The sequence below is a fragment of the Mesoplodon mirus genome, assembly GCF_964341445.2.
Source record: "Mesoplodon mirus genome assembly, chromosome: 7".
Lineage (NCBI taxonomy): Eukaryota > Metazoa > Chordata > Mammalia > Artiodactyla > Ziphiidae > Mesoplodon > Mesoplodon mirus.
This window is the reverse complement of record NC_138983.1, coordinates 26,702,344-26,728,640: the sequence shown is the minus strand read 5'-3', so window position 1 is coordinate 26,728,640 and position 26,297 is coordinate 26,702,344. Positions and strand designations below refer to the sequence as shown.

Below are 26,297 nucleotides of genomic sequence, written 5' to 3'. Positions count from 1 at the left end.
AACTAGTAAGAGACAGGATGAGGACTTGACTTACGCTTTCCTGACTTCTAATCCCATACTCATTCCACTTTATTATGCTTCTTGTATTTGACTTATATGTTGAAGTATAACATACTCTTTCTGCTGTATCACATGTGATTTTTTTCAAAGTCTTTCCACCATAGTAAAATCTACTTCTTTGGAAAAAGAGAGAAATCTATACTGCACAGTCTCAAATGGGAACAGAAATTTCTGTTAGGTCATAGAGTCCTTGGCTTCCAGTCTTGGGGATAAAGAAATTGCACTGGTATAACTGAAGGGAATGGCTACTCAGGGCCAAGAGCAGTCTCAGAACATGTAGCCGTCTTGGGAGCACAGGTCTGAATCTTGGCAAGGTCAACACGAGAGCTTAACCTTTTAAGACAGATAAATTGAGTTCTTGGAATGCCCCTGTTTAGTGGGCTCGTAGGGGTCTTTCGGATGAGCCCCTTGCTAAGTGAAGTTCGGTCTGCTTTGCATCAACTTCACACAATCTCAAGATAATCTCAGACTGGATCTCCATGAAGCCAAAGCCAGCAATAGGAAATTCAGTCTATCAACTCTTTATTTGGCATGGGAGAAATTGCTATATTATCCATTGCAACGTTATTTATCTTAGTGAAGTTTAGAAACTGCCTACACGTCCCCAAATTAGGAAATGTTTAAATGAATTATGACCCATTTCAATGAAGGCATATTGTGTAGTCGAAGAAAATTATGCTTTCTTAGAATCTAAGCATCTTATAGTTAATTTTTAAAAATAATTTACCTTATATTTTTGACAAATGTTGACACCGTATTGACTCAGCCTGGGTGATATCATGTATGAAGCACTTTATAATGTTTCCATTTACCAATCATATTATCTGGCCCATCCTGTAGCCTCTTACCTATGACTACTACAGAAAACTTCTGAGTTCTGCTGGGATTCATGAGGATGGGGGTGTAGTTACATAACTCTAGAAGTGGGGTATTAATCCTTTATATTATACTGAAAGGTATGACAATTCTCTTAAAGTTAAAAGTACTATCTAAATTTAAATGCTATATCTCTGTTAAACACTTTTTTAGTCTTATTATTTAATTAAATATTTTTTCTACTAAGTAAATACTTTTTTAATGTAATACTTTTTCAGTGTCTAATTCCGGCATTGTAACAATGGTACAAATTAAACTCAGACAGGCTAAAATCAAAAAGACTGTAATAACAAGTTTTAGAAAGTATGTGGCGATATTGGAACTCTCATACACTGCTTGTAGGAACGCAAAAATGGTGCAACCATTTTGGAAAACGGTTTGGCAGTTCCACAAAATGTTAAGCATAGAGTTACCATATGACCCAGAAATTCCATTCCTGGAATATCCTAAGAGAAATTATAACACATGTCCATACAAAACTTTGCACACAAATGTTAACAGCAGCATTATTCACCATAGCCAAAAAATTTCTGTCAACTGACGAATGAAGAGACAAAATGTAGTATATCCATAAAATGGAATATTATTTGACCATGAAAAGGAATGAAATACGAATACATGCTATGACATGAATGAACCTTGAAGACGTTATGCTGAGTGAAAGAAGCCAGTCACAAACTGCTACATATTATATGATTCCATTTATATGAAACATCCAGAATAGTCACATTTATAGAAACAAAAAGTAGAATAGTGGTCACCTAGGGCTGGGGGTGTTTGGGAGAAAATAGGGATTGACTGCTAGTGAGTACAGTTTCCTTTTACAAAACGGATTGTAAAACTGTTGTAAAACTGATTGCAGTGAGGGTTACACAACTCTGTGAATATACTAAAAACCATGGAATTGCACATCTTAAATGGGTGAATTGTATGGCATGGGAATTATATCTCTACGAAGCTGCTAGAAAAATAAACTTAGATACTAAAGGGCTGTTCTCTGATTAAATGCAAGGTCACACACGTTGGGAAAAGGAACATTTGTTTCTTCTCTGAAATTGAAAGATTTGAAGTCCCTAAAGTCAAGATTTCAAATGAATGAGAAAAGGCGTATGTGAAATCAACAACAAATGGGGAAAATATCCAATCTAAAACTTAGATCAGAAATGCAATGCACCTAGCTTCATTTTTAAAACACCATCAAATGGTAGAATACAAACTAAAGCATTCTGTTTTATACATCTCTCATAACAATAATCTAAAGTGTCACAAAAGTCAGTAGAAAATGATAATTTGCATGGTATGTGGTGATACCAGCTCTGTGATTTCCTTAACCAATTGATCCTAGTTTTGCCTATCATAAGCAGAGGCAATTTTGATATATCTCTTGCTTTTGCCGGAGGGAGGAAGCCATTCCCACATCATAATCACATCCTTATAGAAACTGAAAATGTGTGTTCAAGCCATGGTGGTCCTGCAAAAGTGTAAACTCATAAAGGGGTTCTTGATTCATTGTCCTCATTCATTTTGTTCACTGGAATAACCAGAGTTTTGCCAGGTTATACAATGACTGATAGCTTTTTCATAAAAGGGTATTTTACAAAATATTGAAATGTAGCTTATTTCTACCTGATAAATGCCTGGACCTGTAAACTTTGAACCCTCATTGGCCTTTGTTGCTTGTGACCTTGCTAAAATGATTAATGTTCTCTTAACAACTGCAGGCTGCAGAAGGCAGCATGTCCTTTACTGTGCACAGATTCTTTATTCGAGGCAAAATGAGGCCATTCAAATATAAAACTGCTAATAATATTCACTCTAGTCCCCAGGGAGTTGTATCATATTTTCTTTTTTTCTTTTTTTTTTTTTTAAATTTCAGGTACCCTACGAGAAGGCAAGTATGTATTTTTGAGATACATATTTTTTTATGTTAAAAAATTACAAAGGACCCTCAGATTTTAATTTCAAAAAAGTGTATGTTAACACAATCTACTCATCATCTCTAAATGAAAAATAAATGAATGGACATTAGGATTATTTTATCACACATTTAAAGTTATTATTGTTTTATGAGTGTTTAGTAGCATTTTGTACCAGTTTGCTGTTATCATCAGAGTTGGTGAGTTATATCATTACTGAGCTATGTGAAGTCTCAAACCCGCCAACTCTATCCACTGTTAATATCCATCACTTAAATATTAAAGATCTGCATTTGCCAGAAGTCAGCAGAATTGCTTTCAGGGACTAGATGAAAAATGGACTGGCTCTTTCTTAATTAACATCACTCTGGAAATGGTGAAGATGTAACAAATTTTTCTCACTGGCTTTACATCAGAGTTGAAAACAAAACATAACAAAACAAAAAGTTCTGCTGGCCTACAAAATGTTTTATGAGCCCAGTGTTCCCTGAAAAGGTTCATGGGAAATAAATAAAATTAGAAGTCTTTAGCAACTTGCTCAATGTACATCATTACTTCCAGTGGATAAAAGGATATTTGCAACTCTGAAAATGAATGTCTTGGACAAAATACATTTTCTTATGACTATAGCAAGGAAGATCCTCCTTGTTTAGGGATAGGAGGAAGCAGGGGATGGAGGGTGACCCAAAAGTATTAGGGAGAGCAACTTTGTTTTAAAGAGCTCATCTACAATGAAATCAATGGATTATTACATCAGCGCTACAAACAAGGCATTTCCTACCTCATTCAGGATCCACATCACCATAGGCAGGGTTTTTGTTTAGCAATTTACATAAAATATTACTAGAAGTAAGTTTTTTTTTTCCTTAATGGCTCCAAGGTTAAAGTTGAAAATACCAACTTGAGGTTGTGCAGAGATGTGGCCATATTGAATGTCATTCCACGTATTCCAGTAAATCATTTCATTATCCATAATAATAATCTTCACTGGCTTTACAAATAATTGCTTTGCTAAACCTAAAGGAAGTCTGATTTTAATTTGCTATCTACATCTACATTCTCATATTCTTTTTATAGATTTTTTAACAAGTTATCAGTAGGATCTTCCTTCACTCAAACATAAGTGAAAGTTTTATCTATCTTGAGATATCACTAAAATAATTTATTGCTGGGGAAACAAAACCTTTTGTCTCAAAATATATTTCTTCCCGACAGCTGTGGTATTTCAGGGAAAGCACCAAAGCTATGATGATCTGGACTGCAATCAACCATTCTTAATAGGAAATTTTACAGACTTTTAATAAGATATCTTCAAATAATTTATGGGGAGAGGTTTTGAAGTGAAGAGGCATTGTTTGGCAATATGTTCTTCCTCTAATCTCAGGAAATTTAAATAAAAGAGCGCTCATTTCCTCTGAACTCAGCAGTTCTCCTTTTTTTTAAAAAAGAGAAAGATTAAGAAAAACACCTGCTACAACAGTCCCAAAACATGGTTTACCTGCTTCAAACAAAATTGTGCTAAAACAAACAAACAAACAAATACTTCAGTACTACTAAAGACTTCTCTTGTAGACTTCCTGGTTAGGAATTTCCACAAACAAATCCAGAGAGCCAGGATTGTTTGAAAATCATCAGAGAATTGTCCCCTGTTTACTAAATGTGTAGAATCACGCCCAGGTCACGCTGCTCCCTTGGACCAGTGGTTCCCAATCTGTCCTCTATCTTGACCCCCACCTCCAGCTGTTTGTTGGTTTTGACGTTATCTTGATGTTACTCTGAATTCTTCCCATTACAGTTTCTACATTCATCTTCTTTGCTTTCCCACCATTTTGTTGTGGGTTTTGTCTGGCTGATTGGTTTTGGTTTATAATGTTGTTTTCCTACTTGACAATGGAACTTTAAACTCTCTTTACCTGTCATCATAATGATAATTTCACCATCTCAGGATATACTGACATTCGTTCTATTTGGTTCCTACCTAGGGTAGGAGATGGACTACATCCAAGCCTCTCATGCTTTAATGTAGATACATGTAAATCACTTGGGTGTCCTGTTTAAAATGTAACTTTGACTTAGTGGTCCTCCTGTGATGCTAGAAATTCTGCATCTCTAACAAGCCCTCAGGTGATACCAATGCTACTGACCCTTGGAACACACTGAGTAGCAACGACTAGATGATATCAAAGGTCTCTTCCAAGTTTAAATGCCATATCCTAGGAGTTTCAGTGAGGTTCCTGTGGGGTCACTGAAGACTCTATGAAATGACCCAAAATTCTTATCAGAAAATTAAAAAAATTTTTGACAGCCACATATATTGCCCTTCTTCAAGAAATGCAACCAGGAGAATAAAAATAAACCAAACATTAGCTGATTAGAAGCAACCATGATGTTGAACATAATCTTTGTCTTGGGTCAAGAGAAAATTATTTTATTCATTTTCACACTAGCTCTTTCTGTCCTTCTCTTTTTTCTTCCAATAACCTTGACCCCTCTCCCACACACACATTCAGTTGGATAGCTCCTGTACTTACATAAATTTTGCTTTCATTCATCAACCGTCATCCAGAAACTCACAGCTGTACTGTTAAAAGAAAAGAGATACTCAGCTATGCCTCTGATAAGATGTACACAAATTTACTCAAAGCCTAGTTGTGTTCTCAAGGAAGGATGGGAGGAAATGTGGATTCATCATGTATGTTCCCAAGATATCCTGAAGCTTTAGCCACTAATCCAGGAGAATTCTTTCTCCAATACCAACTCATTCCTGTATCATTCAGACTGTATATAAGGCTAGAGATGGATAATTCTTAAACCTTCAGCCAAGATATAAATTGAAATTTTCTCCAAGCTTAAAAAAGAATTGTCTAGCTTAGAATCTATTGTTGTGGGCTGGGTTTCATGGATTTTTCCTTCTTTTCTCTTAGGAGTAAGAGATATAGTAATTCAGAAACATGGAAAACTGATATCCCAGTTTTCTTTTTCTGTTTTCTGTATTTTTCAGGAGTACAGATCAAGAGTGATGACCTCAGTTTTCCACTTCACTTTGTAGATGAATATCCAATTTAATGAAAGCAAAGATTTCAAGAACATTTATGCCATATTGGACAAATATAAGTGGAAAGAATTTTTAAATCCTTCAAGAAATTAACTTTTTGTAAAATTTCCAAATGCATTTGCATACTATAAGCCTTAGAGCATATTGTCTGAACTATTCAGAGACCAAAACAACCAAGGTCAGACATAAATTCAAAGGTCTTCAACAAGCACAAAGTAAACAGAAACAAAACGATGGAGAATGGAGCAGGGCAAGGGAGGGAAGAGCAAGCTAGAACTGAAAGAGCTGTCTCTTTCTGGGAAGGCTGCTCTTTGGAGAACATTTAGAGCTGTGAGGGAGGGAGGGAATATCAGTTTAGCCAGTAGAATCAATCCAAGGGATCAACAGTGTAGCTGATGACGCAGACATTATTGCTGTGTAACAAGCTATCCTGAAACCTAGTGGCTTAGAACAACAGCTCTTCTTATTGTGTCTCATAATTTTGTGGGTCAGGATTTCGAGAAGGGCTTGGCTGTTCCATGTGGTGTCAACAGAATTCTCTTGGGGGTATTCAGCTGGTGGATAGGCTCATCTGTAGGATCCAAGACGGCTTTGCTTATACGTCCGGTGATCTGACAGGGATGGCTGCAAGGCGAGGCTCAGCTGGGACTGTCAACCAGAATGACTTCATGAGGTTTCTCCAGCATGGGAGCTTGAGGGGTCAGACTTCTTACAAGAGCCAGTGTCTCGGTGAACAAGGCAGAATCTGCATGGCCTTTTGTGACCCAGTTTTGGAGGTCACACAACATCACTTCTCTGTACTCTTTTGGTCAGAGTAGTCATAAGCCTACCCATACTCAAAGGAAGGGACATAGACCACGTGCCTTGAAGGGAGAAGTGTCAAAGAATTTGGGGCCATCTTCAAAAACTGCTACACCCTCAAATCCATGAAATACTTCTAGAAATGGCAGAGATCAGTATTTAACTACTGGCTACCATAGGGAATGCAAACTCAAACAAATGTTATCTTTTTTTCTCCGTGTGTGTATGGAAGGATGTATATGAAGTAAAAGCTGTATCTCCTTATTCACAGTATATTCAGAAGTACAGAATCAATTGTCTAAAATTTTATATTTGGCAATAATTCAGTTACTTATTTTTAGATTACTCACTACTGGTATTGTATTCTAGTGCCACCTGCTTTGTAAGGCACGCAAATGTTGTATCCCCTGTCAACTACATGACAATAGATTGTAGCTCTCACTAATAACGATATACTGTTAGCATATTGTGAGGTTTTTTTCATGTTAGGATTTTACTCAATTCCCCTGAAAAACAGAAAATGAGTGGTTTACAAAGTCCTTTGATATCTATGAATTAAATTTTTTTTTTTTTTTTTTTTTTTTTTTTTTTTTTGCGGTACACGGGCCTCTCACTGCTGTGGCCTCTCCTGTTGCGGAGCACAGGCTCCGGACGCACAGGCTCAGCAGCCATGGCTCATGGGCGCAGCTGCTCTGTGGCATGTGGGATCTTCCCGGACCGGGGCACGAACCCGTGTCCCCTGCATCGGCAGGTGGATTCTCAACCACTGCGCCACCAGGGAAGCCCCTATGAATTAAATATTACATGGCACAAATCATCGTTGTTAGTAACAGTAGTCATTGTTTGTTTAGTGGCTTTGGGCCAGATGTTGTTTTAGATCCTTTATTTACAATTTCCAAACTCCTGTCCACGGGTTTGTAAGTAGCTTATTAAAGTTTTATTATTATTAACCAGTAAAATAACTCAAAATCCAGGGAAGATTTTTTGGAAAGGGAATGATGTAAAATAATATATAAAACTTTGTACACCACTCATTATCTGACACTTTTAACTGTTCACTGTCCAAATTGTTCTCCTCTGCTCCGGGAGCAGCTGAGATTTGCATGCAGTTAAAAAAAAATTGGCAAGAATCAAAAAAATCGAGAGCAGGCCACAGCTGGTTCATCAGAGAAAGTGGTATCCTCACACGTCTGAAGGGTCCATCTTAAGTACCTGATTCTCATGGGTGATATATCCTTGAACAACCTCTTCTACCCTTTTATTTGTAGGTCAATTAAATATAAAAACACTTGGGGAGTGACTGCTAATGGGGATGGGGTTTCTTTTGGGGTTGATGAAAGTGTTCTGGAATTATGTATGGATAATGATCGCACAACCCTTTGGAAAAAATCCCCACTGAACTGCACGTTTTAAAAGGATGAGTTTTATGGTATGTGCATTATAGCTCAACAAAAATATAAATATACTGTTAATAATACATGATCCTTACAGAAAAAATTGAGAAAGGATTAATGATCAAAAACCTTTAAAAATACTTTAACAGGTGAAGTTATTACATACAAGATATCATAGAGCACGATCTAATTTATATTTTCTACTATTGTGTTGACAGTACCAGCCACAGTGAGGTATTAAATTCTGCACTTGGGCAAATGAACAGTGAGTTAATCTTTGCCACTTGTCCCCACTTACTATCACCACACCAGCCACACTCCCTAAACCGCTCATTAAAATGTCATGGAAAGAATGTGACCCAACCCCTTCAGCCCCGGCTCTAACAAGACTATCACTGCTACCAAATCAATATGTAAACTCACACACTCCATTTGATCAACTATCCAAAGTAATGTTTACTTTGAAATTCATTTGAAGCCCCAGCACCAAAAAAAACCCACCAAACCGAAAATTGCTGCTTATGGTTATTACAGTTTTCTTCTTTTTTTGGTCTTTTCTCCACTTTAATGGTTTTATCCATTATTAAGGCTCACATTATGTTAAAAAATAGAGATTTTTATTTGACTACTGAAAGAAAGGCCCCTAAAATGCCTGCCAATAACTAGAATTTAGAGAGTATGACAGTGGTGCTAAAGTACTGAGATAATACACACAAAATATCCAAGCATATACTGGTAAAGGAAAGTTCTTGAATTAAGTCACTAAATCCCAGGGTTGTAGCTATCATTCAATAGCTCCCCACCCTATTCTTCCACAACAAATAAAGGGTCTCAGATTTTTGCCACTGGAGATCAATATATGGTGGTTTTGCCTCTGGAAATAGCTGGGCCATGGGGCTGCTAAGCTCACTGAGAGAGTAGATCGAAGTCATATAGCCGAGCGGCAAAGAGAATGTCAGCAAGCTCCTCGTTCTGAGCTGGGGGTAAAGATGCTGACGTAGTGAAGTCACCTGGAGCGCAGCTCTCCTTGGCAGCGCTCCCTCTCCTGGCCTTCCCAGGCCCCTGCTGGCCCCGAGTGCCCCCGCGATGCCTGGGGCCCTCTGATGCGTCTCTCCACTCTAGCCGTCACCTCTGACCATGGCCTCTGCTCCCAAATTAGTCCTCCCATAGCTCTCCATCAAAGCTCCTATTTCCTCCCTGATCTCATCCCATAAATGTTAGAAAAGTGATACGGAATATTTACAAGATGATGCTTTGAAAATGGCACAGCTCTACAGAAATGGCCTTTGTTAGTGAAACTAATATGTTATTACTCAGCGTGGTTTATTTACATAGGAAAAGAGGTTGTTTGTGGTGATACCTTGGCCCTGGGAAGGAATTTGTAATAGTAGAATGGGAAATGGGAAGAATGTTTTGGGAGATAGAAGTTTCCCATCCATTCATCCAACCATCATTCCAACACATCACATCATAAGGCTGCTATCTACTCTGTGCTATTGTTAAACATAAAAGGGTTCTGAATTTCATTAATTTATAGTTTGAGGCTGAACTGTGCATCTTTAATGCTAAATCGATTATTATTATATGTATACTATCCATATGGCTGAGAAAATGTGGATCACTTCAGTGAGTTTCTGACTATGTTTATTGAATGCTTATTATTACCCTGGAGTGTTCCTTGTCCCAGGGGTCCCTTCTACTCTGGCCCTTTAAGTTGCCTAACTCACCACACGCCCTAGCTCTTCCTGAAAGGAAGGCAGAAACAGCAGAAGCCTCCACACCTTATTTCAGTATATGCTACTCCCCCTTCTGTTTGAAGACCCATCACGTTCCCCTTCTAGCTTTTCGAACTTTGGATTTTCACAAGATTCTAAACTCTGCTGTCTCTCCTGGTTCTGGTCTCCCCCGTAGTTTCAAATGAGAAATTCCACCTGCACAGAATCTAACAGGGACCAACCAGTCCAATCTTCCCAGCAAAAAGGTGGTAGAATTCACATAGGAAGAATCTTACCTTCAACACTAGTAATTGTCACATAATAATTTGTTATGTAATGGCTTACTTAGATTCAATTTTCCTGGGACAACCTGAGAAATAATTCTTTTATTCTGTTAAGACTGTTAACCCCATTTAACCAACCTCATACGATGCCAGAAACATGACATATTCTTGCATATCTTCAATAGAATGTATATGTAAAATATACCATGGTATGGTATTTTATGCCTCACACTTAACTTCAGGAGGCTGTCGACTGAAAAAAAATGTGCAACGTGAGAGTTGTGAGTTAAGTTTTATCTGGGGCAAAATGAGGACTATAGCCTGGGAGGCAGCATTTCGGATAGCTCTGAGAAACTGCTCCAAAGAGGTTACAGGGAAAGGTTAATATATATGTGATTTTGGTGAAGGGGGAGTACACGAAATCAAGCACATATTATTTGCAGAAGGTTTCTGCTAGTCACGGGGAGCAGACTTCACCATGAAGGATTTTAGTGCTTTTCTAAATATGAGGAGATGAAAGAATTGGGCTCATAAAATCTTCTCCTGAAAGTCTCTAACTATCTGAAGACTTGTTCTGCCAGTTTTTCCCAGATCACAGAGTGCCTCTTTCTCAATCTCCACCCTGAACTCCTTTCAGGGGGTGTTGAAAGTCAGCAGCTACAGGAGCTCATAATTTAACCCTTGTAGAGGTAGATGGTAAGTGCCAATTTGTAGTTGGCAAGGCCTATTGTTTGTCATGTGCCATCAAAGGCCGCTGTGCATACAGCAGTGGAAATAAATAATACCCAAGATTTTTTTTTACAAAAGAATATACCTCCTGATACTTCATAAATCAAGATAAAGTCATCCAATTTATACTTGGCCCAAGATTCTTTTTTTTTTTTTTTTTTTGCGGTACGCGGGCCTCTCACTGCTGTGGCCTCTCCCGTTGCCGGTGTGGAGCACAGGCTCCGGACGCGCAGGCTCAGCGGCCATGGCTCACGGGCCCAGCCGCTCCGCGGCATGTGGGATCTTCCCGGACCGGGGCACGAACCCGCGTCCCCTGCATTGGCAGGCGGACTCTCAACCACTGCGCCACCAGGGAAGCCCGGCCCAAGATTCTTTACAGAGGCAACATTTTTAAAGGAACAGGAAGGACAAAGCTACTGGCATTGCACTGTGTGTGTTTGGTTGGTGTGACTGCGTTAAGGGCATATATATGAGGGCTGGATCCATGGATTTACAAATGCAAACAAGATGGTTTGAATTTACCTATCACAGAGCAGACATGCTCAGAAGAAGCATGATCCACATAATTTCTGTTTCCTAGTGGTAAACATGGTAGATTAGCACTCAGCATCCATCCAGCCTTCTTCTAGTAGTGTTCTTATATGGCAGGCTGGAAAATTGAAGTGAAGGACGCTTCCTAGAGTCACTTGAAGCTAGGTGTATTATTTCCTAGGGTTGCCGTTAACATATTACTACAAATTGGATGGCTTAAAACAACAGAAGTATATTTTCTGGAAGCCAGAATTCCAAAATCGAGGTTTGGGCAGGGCTGTGCTCTCTCTGGAGGCTCTGGGACAGAATCCCTCTTCCAGCTTTTGATGGCTCCAGGCATCCCTTGGTTTGTGGCTGCATCACTCCACTTTTGTCTCTGCCTTTATCTTCACATGGCCTTCTCTTCTTTCTGTGTCTTTTCCCGTCTCTTACAAGGATATTTGTCATTGGATTTAGTGCCCACCCAGATAGTCCAGGATGATCTTATCCCAAGACATAATTATTTCTGCAATGACCTTTTTACCAACTAATGTAATATCCTCAGGTTCTGGGTAGACATATCTTTGGGGAGCCACCATTCAGCCTGCTACACTAGGTTTCTGGATGCGAACTTGGTTGTGTCCATTGGAATGCACTGCATGAGAGTTGGAAGGCAGAAATGAGGAGGGGGCTAGTTTTCTACTACCTTGGCTGAAGCTATTGGCAATCACAGTTATTAAGATCTTGGGATTTTCTGCAGCAAGTTAGCAAGGACAGCTTTTAAATTTGTAAAGAGCAAGAGCAGTTGCAGAACTTCCTGATCTCTAGAAGGCAGCTCCAAACCTGTCTTATTGAAGCCAAAAGAGTCCTCCTGATTCCCACCTTCCCAAATGTGGCAAAGGTAGCAGCTCTCCTGGCAGGTCAGTTCTTTGGTGGTGTTTTTGGAGTAATTCTGGAGATCCAACCTAGAATCCTAATTAAATCACTTTCTGCTTAAATAGCAAGTTAGTCAACTAAACCCTACCAACACCTTATGGCAACTAAAAAGAAAATTTTAGTATTTAAAATAGTATAGTTTTAGCTTGAGCTCCATACTGTTTCTTATGTCTGACTCATGGTGACTAGACCAAAAATTATTTGAACAGTGAAGCACAGGACAATTTTTTTAGGGTAGTGAAACTATTCTGTATGATACAGTAATGGCGGATAATTGATGCTATACGTTTGCCAAAACCCGTAGAATTTCACAGCACAAAAGGTGAACCGTAATGTATGATGATTTTTAAAAACTCATTTAGGAGGCTGGGGGATCCTCCTGAAGAATGTGGCAAAATAGTCAACTCTATTACAATTGTATGAAACAACCTGTCTGGAGGTGCAACTTTGGAAATAAGTAGTCTGTGAGATTAAAGGCCAAAAGAACTATTTTTTTTTAAGTATCATTTAAGATTTCCTTTTTAAGTGATTATTTTCCTTCTTCATTCTTACCTGGGACATTATCTACAGAAGATATAAGGGAACCCCAGCCTTTTCTTACAAATAACCAACATGTTCTTGAAAATGCAAAATTTGTTCTTAAGCTAATGTGAAAGATGTGAAATGGTGACCCAAGGCTCGATTCAGCTTACAGACACAATTTGCTTAGTCTGCGCTGTGTTTTAAGAACAGGGCAAGTAGTTGATTATATTTCAAAATCAGGGGATTGCATATAGAAATTTGGATTTCCAGATTTTTGGAAAAATCAGAAGGTCTAGCAAGACTGAGCCCATACTTGCACCTGACAATGGCATGGCAACAACGGACTGCAGCTAAGAAGATGCTGACCTCTTTAGACAAGACCTGTTATCCAGTTTCCCATGGTCTTCACTACTTACCTAACTTACCTTGTAACTTAAGATGCCCCACAGATATCTGAGCTAATATGCCCCATAGACATGTGAGTTTGCATCCCCTGAGATAACGGGAAGATTCAGGGCATCCTATGAAAGATTGTGAAGAGGAGGCAGCTTGTCCTTTCAGCCTACATCTCCCCTTTCAACACCCTTTCCCCACCTTTCAACTTCACTTTACCCCTATTTCCCAAGGCTTCCTAACATCCTCCCTGTTTTCCCAGCGAAAAGTAATCTGACAATGTGTGACTTAACATAGCGTCCTTTGCGTTTGCAGAGAAGAGAGTCTAGAAAAGGCTTTTTCACTGAAAGCAGTGGATTTTTAATGACAACATTCTAGGCACCATGAGGCATATTCCAGACCACAAGCCTTTACATCACTAGTCTTCCTATTCATGAGACAGGTCTTGGGCACATCCTCTATGTTAAAGCTTGAGAGGCGTGTCCATTAGAATCGAGATTCTTTTTTTCTTAACATGGGCATAGTAATAGTGAAACATACTAGCTAGTGAGCCTTTAGTGTTGAAAACTACTCATTAAATATATTGGTTCTGGGCCTCCCTGGTGGCGCAGTGGTTGGGAGTCCGCCTGCCGATGCAGGGGATACGGGTTCGTGCCCCGGTCTGGGAGGATCCCATATGCCGCGGGGCGGCTGGGCCCGTGAGCCATGGCCGCTGGGCCTGCGCATCCGGAGCCTGTGCTCCGCAACGGGAGAGGCCACAACAGTGAGAGGCCCGCATACCGCAAAAAGAAAAAAAAAAAAAAATATATATATATATATATATTGGTTCTTTGATGTCCAACTCATAGCAAACTCTCACGGTTATTTTGCCAAAGGAAGTCAAAATTATCAAGTTGTGTTTTTTAATGGGGATTGATACACTTTTATGAAAGGGACTTTGCAGAATTTTAAAGCAACATTCATTTCCCTTCTTCCTAAGTACAGTAACCTTGCCGTGGCCCCGTGAGGCTGCTCGACACCAGTGTGAACTTGCTGCTCCCTCGTGAATTTCACAACCCATCCAACAAAGTACTCTGACTTTTTCACCTAAATATCAAAAACTTTCAGTTAGCCAAGAGAAGAAAACATCATTATCAAAAGCCTTTCTCATACTTGATTCTATGGAAACCGCTAACCATATATAGGAAAAATAGCAGGCCTCTGAGATTTAGATGGGGGCATTCATCTTTCCTTTGTGATAAAAAGTTCGGCTGGTGACTTGGGAACTCACTACACGCTTCATTGACAGAAATGCTCTCTTTCTGCTTGAAAGCGTGGGCATTTCAGAAGTGCCTCCCCTCGCAGGATGAGTAAAAACAATATCATTTTCCCCGATAGCTGCTGAATTGAAGTGAAGGATTATTTATTTAAACTTTTGAAGCATGAAGCAAAATGCAGCCAGTATGTACTGTGTCTGTCTTAGAAACCATAAGTCAGAGGGAAGAGTTTACGAAGCATTCGGTCAGGGGGCTGATTCCCACTTTCTCGTGTAAACCACACAGACCGTAAGGTCGCAGCACCAGCCTCTGAACTCCTATTAACAAAGCGATCGTTTTCAGCTCCCTGGTTCCTACTACGGCGCAATCCCATTACCTCCTCTTTCCTCACAAAAATATGTTTCGAATTATTCCATGGCTGGTGGTTGATGAAAAGCTCTTTTATTACTTGCTAACAGTCATTGTTATTACCAAGAACCGTGGGTCTGAGTGCCTTTGCTGTCCCGCCTCCCATCCTGCTGCCAGTCCCATCTAACCCATCACATCAGCACCTAACTGCTCCTGTGAGTTTCACACATTCCTGAAAACCTGGTGTGGCTACCTGCAGTCAGGCCTCCTGCACATCACCTCCATTGCTGCTTGAGCCTAAGTTCAAGATGCTAAAACAGATGTGGAAAGTGAAGTTTAATAACTATGCTGTTAACTAGTCCTTTTACTTTCTTTTATCTAAATACGAGCCTCTCAACAGATCCCAGAGGACCCCTAAGGCACAACTTTTGGGTTTTTTCTTCTCATTTTTAAGGTATTATTAGACACTTACACCTGAGAGTGAATGAGTTTATCAGCTCGTTCCTGAGAACAGGGGGAGGGGAGCACCAAAGCATTCAGTGCTTGGTCGGAGCAGCAGGTCAGAGACGTGAGGGAGAACAAAGCAGGGGACGAGGCCCGGAAGACAACGCGACTCCTCCAGCCTGGCAGAACAGGCCCGGGGACAAACGGGGTGGACAGGACCTCCAAGAGGTCCACAGAGACACCTACTGGGTGCAGATCAGACAGGTGACCCTGGGGTTCTTGTGGGACAGCATCGCCCTGTCCCTGGAAGGGAGCTGGGAGGGGGAGCCGTCTCTGGACTGGACACCCAGGCCCAAGGTGCAGATGAGAGCAGAAAAGCAGAAAAAGTCCAAAATATATTGCCCTCCTTCCTATCTCTCATTTTAGAGTAAGTCTTTGTATTAGTTTTCTGCTGTTGCTTTAATAAATTACCACAAATTTAATGGCTTAAAACACAGACATTTATTCTCTTACAATTCTGGAAGACGAAAGTCCAAAATAAGTTTTCTGGGGCTAAAATCAGTGTCGGCAGGGCCAGTTCTTTCTGGAGGCTCCATAGGAGAATCTATTATCTGCCTCTTCCAGCTTCTGGTGGCTGCTGGCATTACCTGGCTTGTGGTCACATCACTTCCATCTCTGCTTCTGTTGTCATATCACCTTCTCCTCTTCTGTAGTCAAATCTCACTCTGCTTCCCTCTTACAAGGACACTTGGGATTACATTTAGGACCCACTTGGATAACTCAGGGTAATTTCCCCATCTCAACATCTTTAATTTAATCACAGAATCTATGAAGTTTCTTTTGTCATATCAGGTAACATCTTTGGAGGCAGGATGGGGGTAACACACATTCAGCCTACCATAGGTGCCAAGTATGAAGTAATTATATTGTATTATTATTTCCTTCTAGATTTTAAACTTGGATGTTCCAAGAACACAGTGCTTTATCTAAGTAGTAACTCTCTATGGGAAAAAAATCTTCAGGAATCTTGAGAGCCCCTCTAAATGAATGGTGCTTTAAATATTGACAGGTTTTGATATTTGAATCCAGAATTTTTTTTAATTCAAACAAGTCCTAGTCCCCCTAGTCTTCAGATTGTGGTTTCTTAGTACCATTTCCCTCTAAATGACTGGATAAATAGCTGATTCCAGGTCTAGGGTAGGAAATCTACAATATGAGCCTGAAACATCTCTCTGTGAAAGTTAGAAGGTCAAGAGACAACTTGCAAAAGATCCCACTGGCCAATAATCATAATGGATTGAAATATATCAAATATATATAAGTCCATGAGTTTGAACTGATTCCTCGACATCTTTGGAGGATGCTGGGGAATCAATTTATTATTTTAAAATCTGGTAAATAAAGGGAAAGAATCATGAATTTGTCCTGCTTTTTTCATATGAACTATATCCTAGGGAAATCAAGTAGTTGATGAGAGCAATTTTCTCTTTATAGAATTATTTCAGCTGTAAACATTTAGGGAATTTTAGAATTAGAAAAATCAAGGTAACCCCTAATGAATCAGTGAATTGTGCAACTCCTAATGAATTAATGGATCTAGGCAATGATGATCCGTGGCTGCTAATGTCATAAAAATTAAAATAACCAGGTATAGGGCTTCCCTGGTGGCGCAGTGGTTGAGAGTCCACCTGCCAATGCAGGGGACACGGGTTTGTGCCCCGGTCCGGGAGGATCCCACATGTCGCGGAGCGTGAGCCATGGCCGCTGGGCCTGCGCGTCCAGAGCCTGTGCTCCGCAACAGGGAGAGGCCACAGCAGTGAGAGGCCCGCGTACCGCAAAAACAAAACAAAACAAAACAAAAAATAACCAGGTATAGATGCCTGTTGATAGAAGTACACACCTCTGAACCACTACTAATAAAACATCTTGCTAAAATGAATCTAATCAAAACTCTAGAGCTAATAACCAATTCACAGGACATACGAAGGAGAAAGGAACATGCTAAAAAAAAATACTTGTTTAGGTACAATTTGTAAAATCCACCTGTGAGGTACTCTTCAGAACCAAAATTACAAGGAAAAAAAAGAGATGAAGGCAGAACCTATAAATTAACAGAGACTCAGTGGACATTACAATCAATCACAAGGTATAGAATCTAGCTGTATCCTTCAAGCAAACTACAAAAATCTAACAATAAGACAATCAGGGAGACTTGAACTCTGACTAGATATTTGATGTTAAAGAAGTATGGTTAATTCTGTAGGTCTGGTAAGTTTAAGAAAGGAGTTTTTATCATTTAGAGCTACAGTGATATGGTGTTTGGGTGTCTGGAATTTGCTTCAAATTAATCTGGAATGGAGTAAGGACCAATGGATGAAACAAGATTGGCCACAAATTACTAACCGTTGAAAGTGGATGATAGGTACATAAGAACTGATTATACTATTCTCTCCATTTCTGTCTATATTTGAATTTTTTCATATTTGTCTTTTGGATTTGAGGTAAAATCTTGCTTTTGCTCTTGGCTTAAACCTAACAACAACAATAATATCAATACTACTAAACACAGATTATTCAGGGCATTTTATTTTAAGCTAAACACAGTGAAATGTCTTTAGCTGCAGTGCATTAGTCGTCCAAAATTCCCCGTGGACTTGTTAGTAAGGAACAGAAGTTTCAAGTTCAGGCATTGGGGCACTAGCTAGCTATTCCATGCACCTTGCATTCTACATGAATTTTACTTGAATGTCCCACTGTGTTTTGTTATATATTAGGGCTAGACACAAGACTTAAACATGCTATAAATCCTACCAAGTTCATAGATTGCTCTTATTACCTGTTCTTAAATATCTTGATAATATACTAGTTTATAAATCTCAGATTGGTTCCTGCCCTATCATACCTTGGCATTGGAGAGAAAATTGCAAGCAAAATTCAGCCCATTTCCTAATGCAGACTTTTCTAGGAAGAAAAGCTGAAAAATATATAAATTGTTCAAAATAACAGTATGCTTATTAGGCTGTAAGGATCTTCCAACTAAAGAGTTAGCTCTCTCTCAGTAGCAACATCCTTCTCTCAGTAAACCAGACTCAACACTTTGGAGTCATCACTGATGTGTCCCATGTGCTCTTTTGGGTAAATATTTCTGAGTGGTTGCTGTGTGCTTATGTGCTGGGCACTGTGCTTGGCACTGTGGATACAGAGAAAATACAACACATTCCAGTCCATGAAGAAATCAGTCTGGTGGGTGGGAGAGGTACATGGATGAAAATATCTGGCAAATGCTCTGATGGAAGTTCCTAAGTTCTCCAGCTTTTGTATGTTCTCTTTCCCTCCGAGTCTCAATGGATGCTGCCTGAACCACCATGCTGTGTGTCTGCAGATGGCATGCATGATCCCTTTCCAAGAGACTAGAGTTCAGTGGTTAAGAGCACAGACTTGAGTCTCCACTACTTCCTAGATATCTTTGATTTGTTTAACTTCTCTGTGCCTCCGTTTCCTCATCTATAAGGTTGGTTGTTGCTGGGATTAAAGGAACTAACATCTGTAGAGGTCTCAGAATAGTACGTACCTGACGTAATAAGGATTTTATCCATGTGTCTTAAGTGTCTTATTCATTTCTTCAGGATGCTATGTTCCCATAAGTCTGCGGCACTTCTAGCTGGTACAGTTGCTTCCTTTAATTCTGCAAAGCACTGCTGACGAATACTCTAGTGTTTATGAAACCACTGCTAGAACCTAGCGTTCATTAATGACGCCCCTTTGGAAGGAAGGCAGTTACAGGGCATCTCTCTGCTCAGCCCTCAGCCTACTTTCGGATTGCAGGAGTCAGCTCATAAACCTCAAGAGGCCTGTTCTCAGGCCCCACCCAAGTCAAGCGCCCCAAAATCTCTCCTTTGTCCCCCCAAGTAAAAGCCCTGTTTAAATAATAATTTCTACAGAAACACTCCCTGATCACAGCCTGTCTTTTACGTTGTTATGTAAAGCAATTTAGCACCTCACCCTGAACTGCTTTATCCCAAAGCAGGATTTGCTTTTCCCTTTGCAGAACTCAAAAGGCACGTTATAAGTTGTTTCGCTTACAGATAAAAGAGCAATCCTCCTTTAAAGAATTCTGCAGCACTCCTAGAACAACTGACATTCATTACGTTAATTTCATTTGGCTTAAAATTATTTTGGGCTCCTGCTACATATGTACAAAATATTGTAAGCACAGAGAATGAATCCTGCATGGAAACCCAAGAAGGCTTCCCAGAAGAGTGACATATAAGGTTTATATCATCTTTATTTCAAAATTCTCCCCAAATGTCTATTAGGGGTAATGAATGTGGAGGGACTCAGAAAAAAATATGACAAAACATAAGCAATGAGTATCTCAGGGTGAAGGACTTTTGATAATTATTTTCTTCTTTTGATTTCGTGTACTTCCTGACTTGCTGCAATGCACGTGTTACATTTAGTATAAGAAGACAAAATGGTGTTTTTATTTTTTAATTTTTTTGCGGTACGCGGGCCTCTCACCGTTGTGGCCTCTCCCATTGCGGAGCACAGGCTCCAGACGCGCAGGCTCAGCGGCCATGGCTCACGGGCCCAGCCGCTCCGTGGCATGTGGGATCTTCCCCGACCGGGGCACGAACCCGTGTCCCCTGCATGGGCAGGCGGACTCTCAACCACTGCGCCACCAGGGAAGCCCCCAAAATGGTGTTTTTAAACGTCTCATATCTGCTTTTTCCCTTCCATGCCCATCTCCCCCAACCTCTCCATGTTCCATCACTTTAATCTTGACACTCCCTTGCTCAAGACCTACCAGTGGCCTCCTATTGCTTTTCTCCTCAAGCCTTAATAACTCTGCCTGACTTTCAAGCTTCTTCATAATCCATCCCCCCCTACCTATCCAGTTGTTCTTCCTACTACACACTCTCTGTGGGGAGACATTATCCTAAATTTCAATAGGAAAATGACTATCTTTTCCTTGTTTTGGAGGGTTCTCAGGAAAATACCCCACACTAGCTAATTTTGGGGTAGGTGGTAAGAGGCAGAACTAAATACAAAGATGCTGACATATTACTCTTCTTTCTAGAAATTGCCATTATTTATTTACAAGAGTCATGATTGCTAGTATTAATAGCTGTATTTCAGGAATTCCCTGGAGGTCCAGTGGTTAGGACTCTGCCATTTCACTGCTGGGGGTTCAATCCCTGGTCAAGGAACTAAGATCCCGCAAGCCATGTGGCACAGCCAAAAAAAATTTTTTTTAATAGGAAATAATTTTTTATAAATAGCTGCATTGCATGGATGAGGCTAAATAATTTGCTCAAGGCCATAAGGCTAGAAGGTATCAGAGCCTGGATTAGGACCCAGGTCAGCTGGATGCCGAAGCCACACTCTTTCCATTGCACCAGGCCCTTGGCAAGGGGAACAGTCATATTTATATTCACTATCAGTTGCACTTGTTGATAGATCAGCATCAAAACTAAAAAATTGTTTCTAACCAAGCTAATCACTCTCATAGCTCTTTTAGCTTATGCCTCATAATTTAGCACATTTTATACTATAGTGTTTTTTTTTTTTTTTTTCGGTAAGTGGGCCTCTCACTGCTGTGGCCTCTCCCGTTGCGGAGCACAGGCTCCGGACGCGCAGGCCCAGCGGCCACGGCTCACGGGCCCAGTCGCTCCGCGGCATGTGGGATCCTCCCGGACCAGGGCACGAACCTGCGTCCCCTGCATCGGCAGGTGGACTCTGAACCACCGTGCCGCCCGGGAAGCCCAATAGTGTATTTTTGATAACTCTTTTAAATTTAATTTAATTAATTTATTTTTAATTTTTGGCTGCGTTGGGTCTTCGTTGCTGCGCACAGGCTTTCTCTAGTTGTGGTGAGCAGAGGCTATTCTTCGTTGCCATGCACGGGCTTCTCATTGTAGCGGCTTCTCTTATTGCAGAGCACAGGCTCTAGGTGTGCTGGCTCCAGTAATTGTGGCCCATGGGCTCAGTAGTTGTGGCGCTCGGGCTTAGTTGCTCCACAGCATGTGGGATCTTCCTGGACCAGGGCTTGAACCCGTGTCCCCTGCATTGGCAGGCGGATTCTCAACGACTGCACCACCAGGGAAGCCCTGATAATTGTTTCTTATGTGTAAATTTTGTCTCCTTAATCAGGTTATTGGTTTAATGAGGTGATGACCATGTGCTAAGTACATACTTAGAACTATAGCACATTCTAAGTACATACTAAGAACTCACATAATGAGAACTCCATTTCAGTTGAATGCTTGCTCTATCAAAGTAGTATCTTAAAGATTATATAATTCTTAACTAAAAACCTTGAGTAAAAGGATAATTTACCAACTCAGAGGGTGTTTAATAAATGAAATAATGTTTATACAAAAGCTAGGGAGAAGCTAATATATCTCTTATTAAACTAATTATTACATCATCCTTTATCAATATCTCCAAAACACCAAGGATTCTGCCAGTCATACAAAGATACACACCTTGTACCATCATCTACAAAAGAAAATACAGATGGACATAAAATTGTCAATGTAATATATTTATGGAACAACATGGGCTAGCAGGAGATAGAAAGGTAGAATTCAACGGAGGAGACTTGCATTCAAGGAGCCTAGAGAAATATTTTAATATGCCTAGAACTGTTTTTACCTAAAACATACCTGAGAAGGGAAAAGCAGTTGGTAGATGGACTCAAGATATTTCTGTAATGAGGTTTACTCAAGTTTGTTATCAAGTAAGTCATAATTTTGAAAATGTCAAAATGTCATAATTTATTAGCATTGCTTTTGGAAAGATGATCTGTATGATGCAACCAATTATGAAATAAAATTTTCTCCTTGGTGAAATGTTTTCCTAGTTCCTCTACCCACTTCTGCCTCATCAGAGGGAGTAGAATAACAGAGATTTTGTTATTTATAAAATCATCATCTTCATTAGAGCAAATTACATGACTTCCGTTTCTCGTAGGGAGTCTCTCTAGACTCCTTCTATTTCTGTCCCCCTCCAGCATTTTCCTTTGGGACTGGATCATATTTTCATGTACTTGTTTTCATTTTCTAGAGGTACTATATCTCTCCAGTTAGACTATAAACTCCCTAGGGTTGGTTTTCTCTATTTTCTATAAAATCCCCTTAGCTCTTTGTACAGCAGAGGGCCGAAATAGGCATTTAATAAATTAATAATTGGGTTTTATTCTTTTAGGAAGACAGAAACGGGGTCGTCCCTCTGCTTCGCTCCTTGATTCCTTGGGCTTCTCTAAAATCACATTCCCAAATGCAGCACAGCTGAAATAACAGCAGCACCAGCTTGCATTTTTACAGTACCGTCTACTTTTCAAAATGTTTTTACATCTCTTATCTCATTTATTTCTCACCAAAATCCTATGAGGTAAGTAGAGCAGATATGGCTCGTCTCATGTGATAGATGGTAAAACAGAGGAAGGGAGAGGTTAAGTGACTTGCCCAGTCCCTCACCACTCCAGTCCATCTGCCAGAATTATCTTCCTAAAAATAAATATAAACATGACATTCCCCTGCATAAAATCATCAAAAGGACTCTGGCTGTCTACAGGGTAAAGTGCAAACTCTTTAGCAGGGCACACAAGTCCCTTCACATCTGGCCCCATGCTCCTCACCAGCTTCGTCTTCCACGGCTTGCGCCCGGCACGGCACCCTCCCCCAGCCACGCTGAACTCCCACCATTCACGTCAGCGGCTCTCAAGACCGCAGGCCTTTGCACGCGTTGCTTCCTCTGCCTGGAATGCTCTTTTGGGTTTAAACCTCTCACTACCACCTTCCACCTTAAAGATTCCTATTCAGTCCCCTATGTGTAGGTCAAGTGAAACTTCCCTTACAGTCTTGCTTCTGGCTTCCGGCCTGCGGGGTGAGTTGGCCACTCCTTTATAAACCACCGGCCCCTGCCTGCTTGCTACCTCTTATCCTGATCGGATTTTTTTTCTCAGTGGAACTTATCACCTTCCAGTATAGTATATCATTTGCTTGTTTATTAAGTCTTCTTGTCTGTCTCTCTGTGATGCAATGTAAGCCCCACAAGGGCATGGGCCTTTGCTGGTTTTGTTTGCTGGTGTGTCCCAGGTGCCCAGACAGTGTCTGACACACAATAAGTGTGCAGGAAATTCAGAAAGCATTAATTAAGCAACTGCGATTCAGGCACTGAGGCTACAGGGATGAGATACAGTCCTTCCGGCCCAGGAGAAGGAGAAAGGAACGAAAGCACCATGATGAGAGCAGGATGCTGAGTGTAGTGATAGTGGTATGTGCTGGGGGAGATGAGAGCACAGATAAGGAGGGGGCCAGGCCGGGTGTAGATGGAAACAGCCCCGACAGGAAAGGCTTAGGCTTCATCCAGAGGGCAATATGTAAAGAGAGACTTGACAGCCGTGCACAAGTTCACCGAGTTCAGAAGGAGGTGGGGAGAAATTACAAGGAATTTTTATAGCTTAATATTAGCGTGTATATGGGGGTGGGATATAAGGCCAGAGAAGTAAAATCTGTTTATATCCATATAGAAGAGGGAAACAGAGCTCCTGAGGGTGAAGGGCCAAGTCTCTGCCTCAGATTCAAATGTAATTAGGTTGTTTTTACCTCCAAAACAACTATGCTTCGCAACACCCTTTCTCTGTAATGAAAAATGCCAGAAATGATTAATTCTGATGTTAATAATTTAGAGAGGAAAAGTCTGGAGTCAGGGCATTAGACCTTGATCTCCTGAGACTTTAGAAGAAACTCCTAGAGAGCGTATCTTGAAATATTAATCCTGCTCATTCATGGAGCTTCTGGATCAGCAGAAATTTGATATGTTTTCCTTTATTAAGCTCTTTCTTTTGCCCTTTTATAGTTTGAAAAGAACTTTCATAGCTAGAGGTATATCTAGTTAGAGATGAATTGTGGTACTTGGCTTAATTTCAAGAGAGCAATATTTTTATTCTTTGAGCAGCTCAATGTTTTTAAGCCATCTGATGAGTATCAAGCACTGTGCTAGGCCCTTGCTACAAAGACCAGTAACCCAGGGCCATGGCTGTTGAGGGGCTCATAGACTATAGGGATAGGCAGACATATGAGTATAATGAAATGTTGTAGGGATCAAATATGGAAGTATGCACGGGAAACAAAGTGCAGACAAAGAAGAGAGTGCTTCATTCCTCTGGGGAGACGGAGAGAGGGAAGTGTGCACACCACACAAGGTTTCCCAGGAGAAGTGATGCTTGATCAGAGTCTTGAAAGTTAGTGTGTGTTCATTGGTGGACAGTGGACATTCGGGGTAAAGGGAGAAGCACAAGCACAGGCTTGAGGCTATGAAACAGGCTGGTGAGTAAGGAAGTACAAACAATTCAGTATGACTGGACGTGTGTGTGTGTGTGTGTGTGTGTGTGTGTGTGTGTGTGTGTGTGTGTGTGTGTGTGTGTGTGTGTGTGTGTGTAGGCGGTGAGGTACATGACCCTTTATATGCTATGTTAAGGAGTTGGGATTTCATTCAATCGGCCAGTGTTTCTCAAATTTTGATCCAAGGAACACTTGTCTCAGACTGTTTTAGAAGGTCCTCATTAAAATGCAGATCCCTGGGCTCTAATGATTCAGAATCTCAAGAAGAATGATGAGTGAGGTCAGAAAGACCAAGAGTCTGCAAAGCTGTCTAGGAGATCCCTAAGTTTGAAGACTGCTATTATAGGCAATGGGGAGACATTCAAAGTTTTAAATAGAGGACAACAATCAGATTTGCTTTTATGAGGATTTTGTTTCTAGTAGTATTGTGCAAGATCCTCATCCCAGCTGCTTACATGGTCTAGGCATGTAAAATAAATGACTAAAGTAGGCTGCATGGAATGATCCGGGAGTGGTGGGCACTGAGGCAAACCAAAGAGTACAACCTTGGCTAAGGGAGTGGTCACTGTGTAGCCTCAGTCAATTACTGACAAGTAGGAATTGTAACCCAGTGCCGTCAGACTGTTCACTTTTTCAAAATAAAGTGATCATCTATATTTTCATGTAAAATCTCCCGGCATTTACATACTGGCTATATCAGTAAGGTTCTTAGTTACAAAGAACAGAAACAGATTCTGGATGATAAAGCAGAAATTACATTTATTACAAAGATGTTTAACCTAGGAAAGCTACTTAGAAAATTATTTGGCAAACATATGTATACCTCGTGTTCCAACAACCTCATCCCTAGATACGTACCTAATTAAAAGGTATGTTCCCCAAAAGACATGTAGTAGGATATTCATAGGAGCGCTATGAATCTTACAAGAAATGGAAATGTCCCAAATGCCTATTAACAATAGAAAGGATAATACAGTATAATGCCTTTACACAGTGGAATACTGTGTACAATGAGAATGAATGATCTACAACTACATGCAGCAAATGATAAATCTCACAAACATAACATTGAGCAAAAGAAGCGAGAAACCAAAGAGTACATATTGCGTGATTCCATTTATATTTCACACAAAAGCAGGCAAAACTAATCCATGCTGTTTGAAATCTACATAGTGTTTACCACTGTTCTGTTGTGATCGTTGTGTTAGGAGTGTTGTGATTGGAGGGGAACACAACAGGGTATTTTGAGGTTCTCACGGCGGCCTCTTAGTTTGGTTCTGGGTACACTGTTATGTTTGTTTGTGAAGACTTATTAAGCAATACATTTATGATATGCGCAGAGGTGTCCCTAGCATGCTTGTTTTTAAACACCTACTCGCTTACATGACAAAATAATTTTCAATGATAGTCATGAAATAAAACTAAAATAATAGTGGCCATAAAAGAAATGTAGATAGTGAAATCTTTCTTTACTTAAATTTTATATACATGCATATACCTATGCACACACATATATATATGTTTTTAAATAATTTACAATCTAGGGCTTCCCTGGTGGCGCAGTGGTTGAGAGTCCGCCTGCCGATGCAGGGGACACGGGTTCGTGCCCCGATCCCGGAAGATCCCACATGCCGCGGAGCGGCTGGGCCCGCGGGCCATGGCCGCGGAGCCTGTGTGTCCGGAGCCTGTGCTCCGCAACGGGAGAGGC

At 40.5% G+C, this 26,297-nt stretch overlaps 1 long non-coding RNA gene across 1 annotated transcript in view; it reads right to left on the bottom strand.

Annotated features, from left to right (window-relative positions):
- LOC309808245 overlaps positions 1–26,297 on the bottom strand; it is a 61,488-nt gene that overhangs the window by 24,650 nt on the left and 10,541 nt on the right. The window contains exon 2 of the long non-coding RNA XR_014294715.1: positions 5,384–5,433. This is a non-coding gene — a long non-coding RNA (uncharacterized lncRNA). The remainder of the gene's footprint in view (positions 1–5,383; positions 5,434–26,297) is intronic.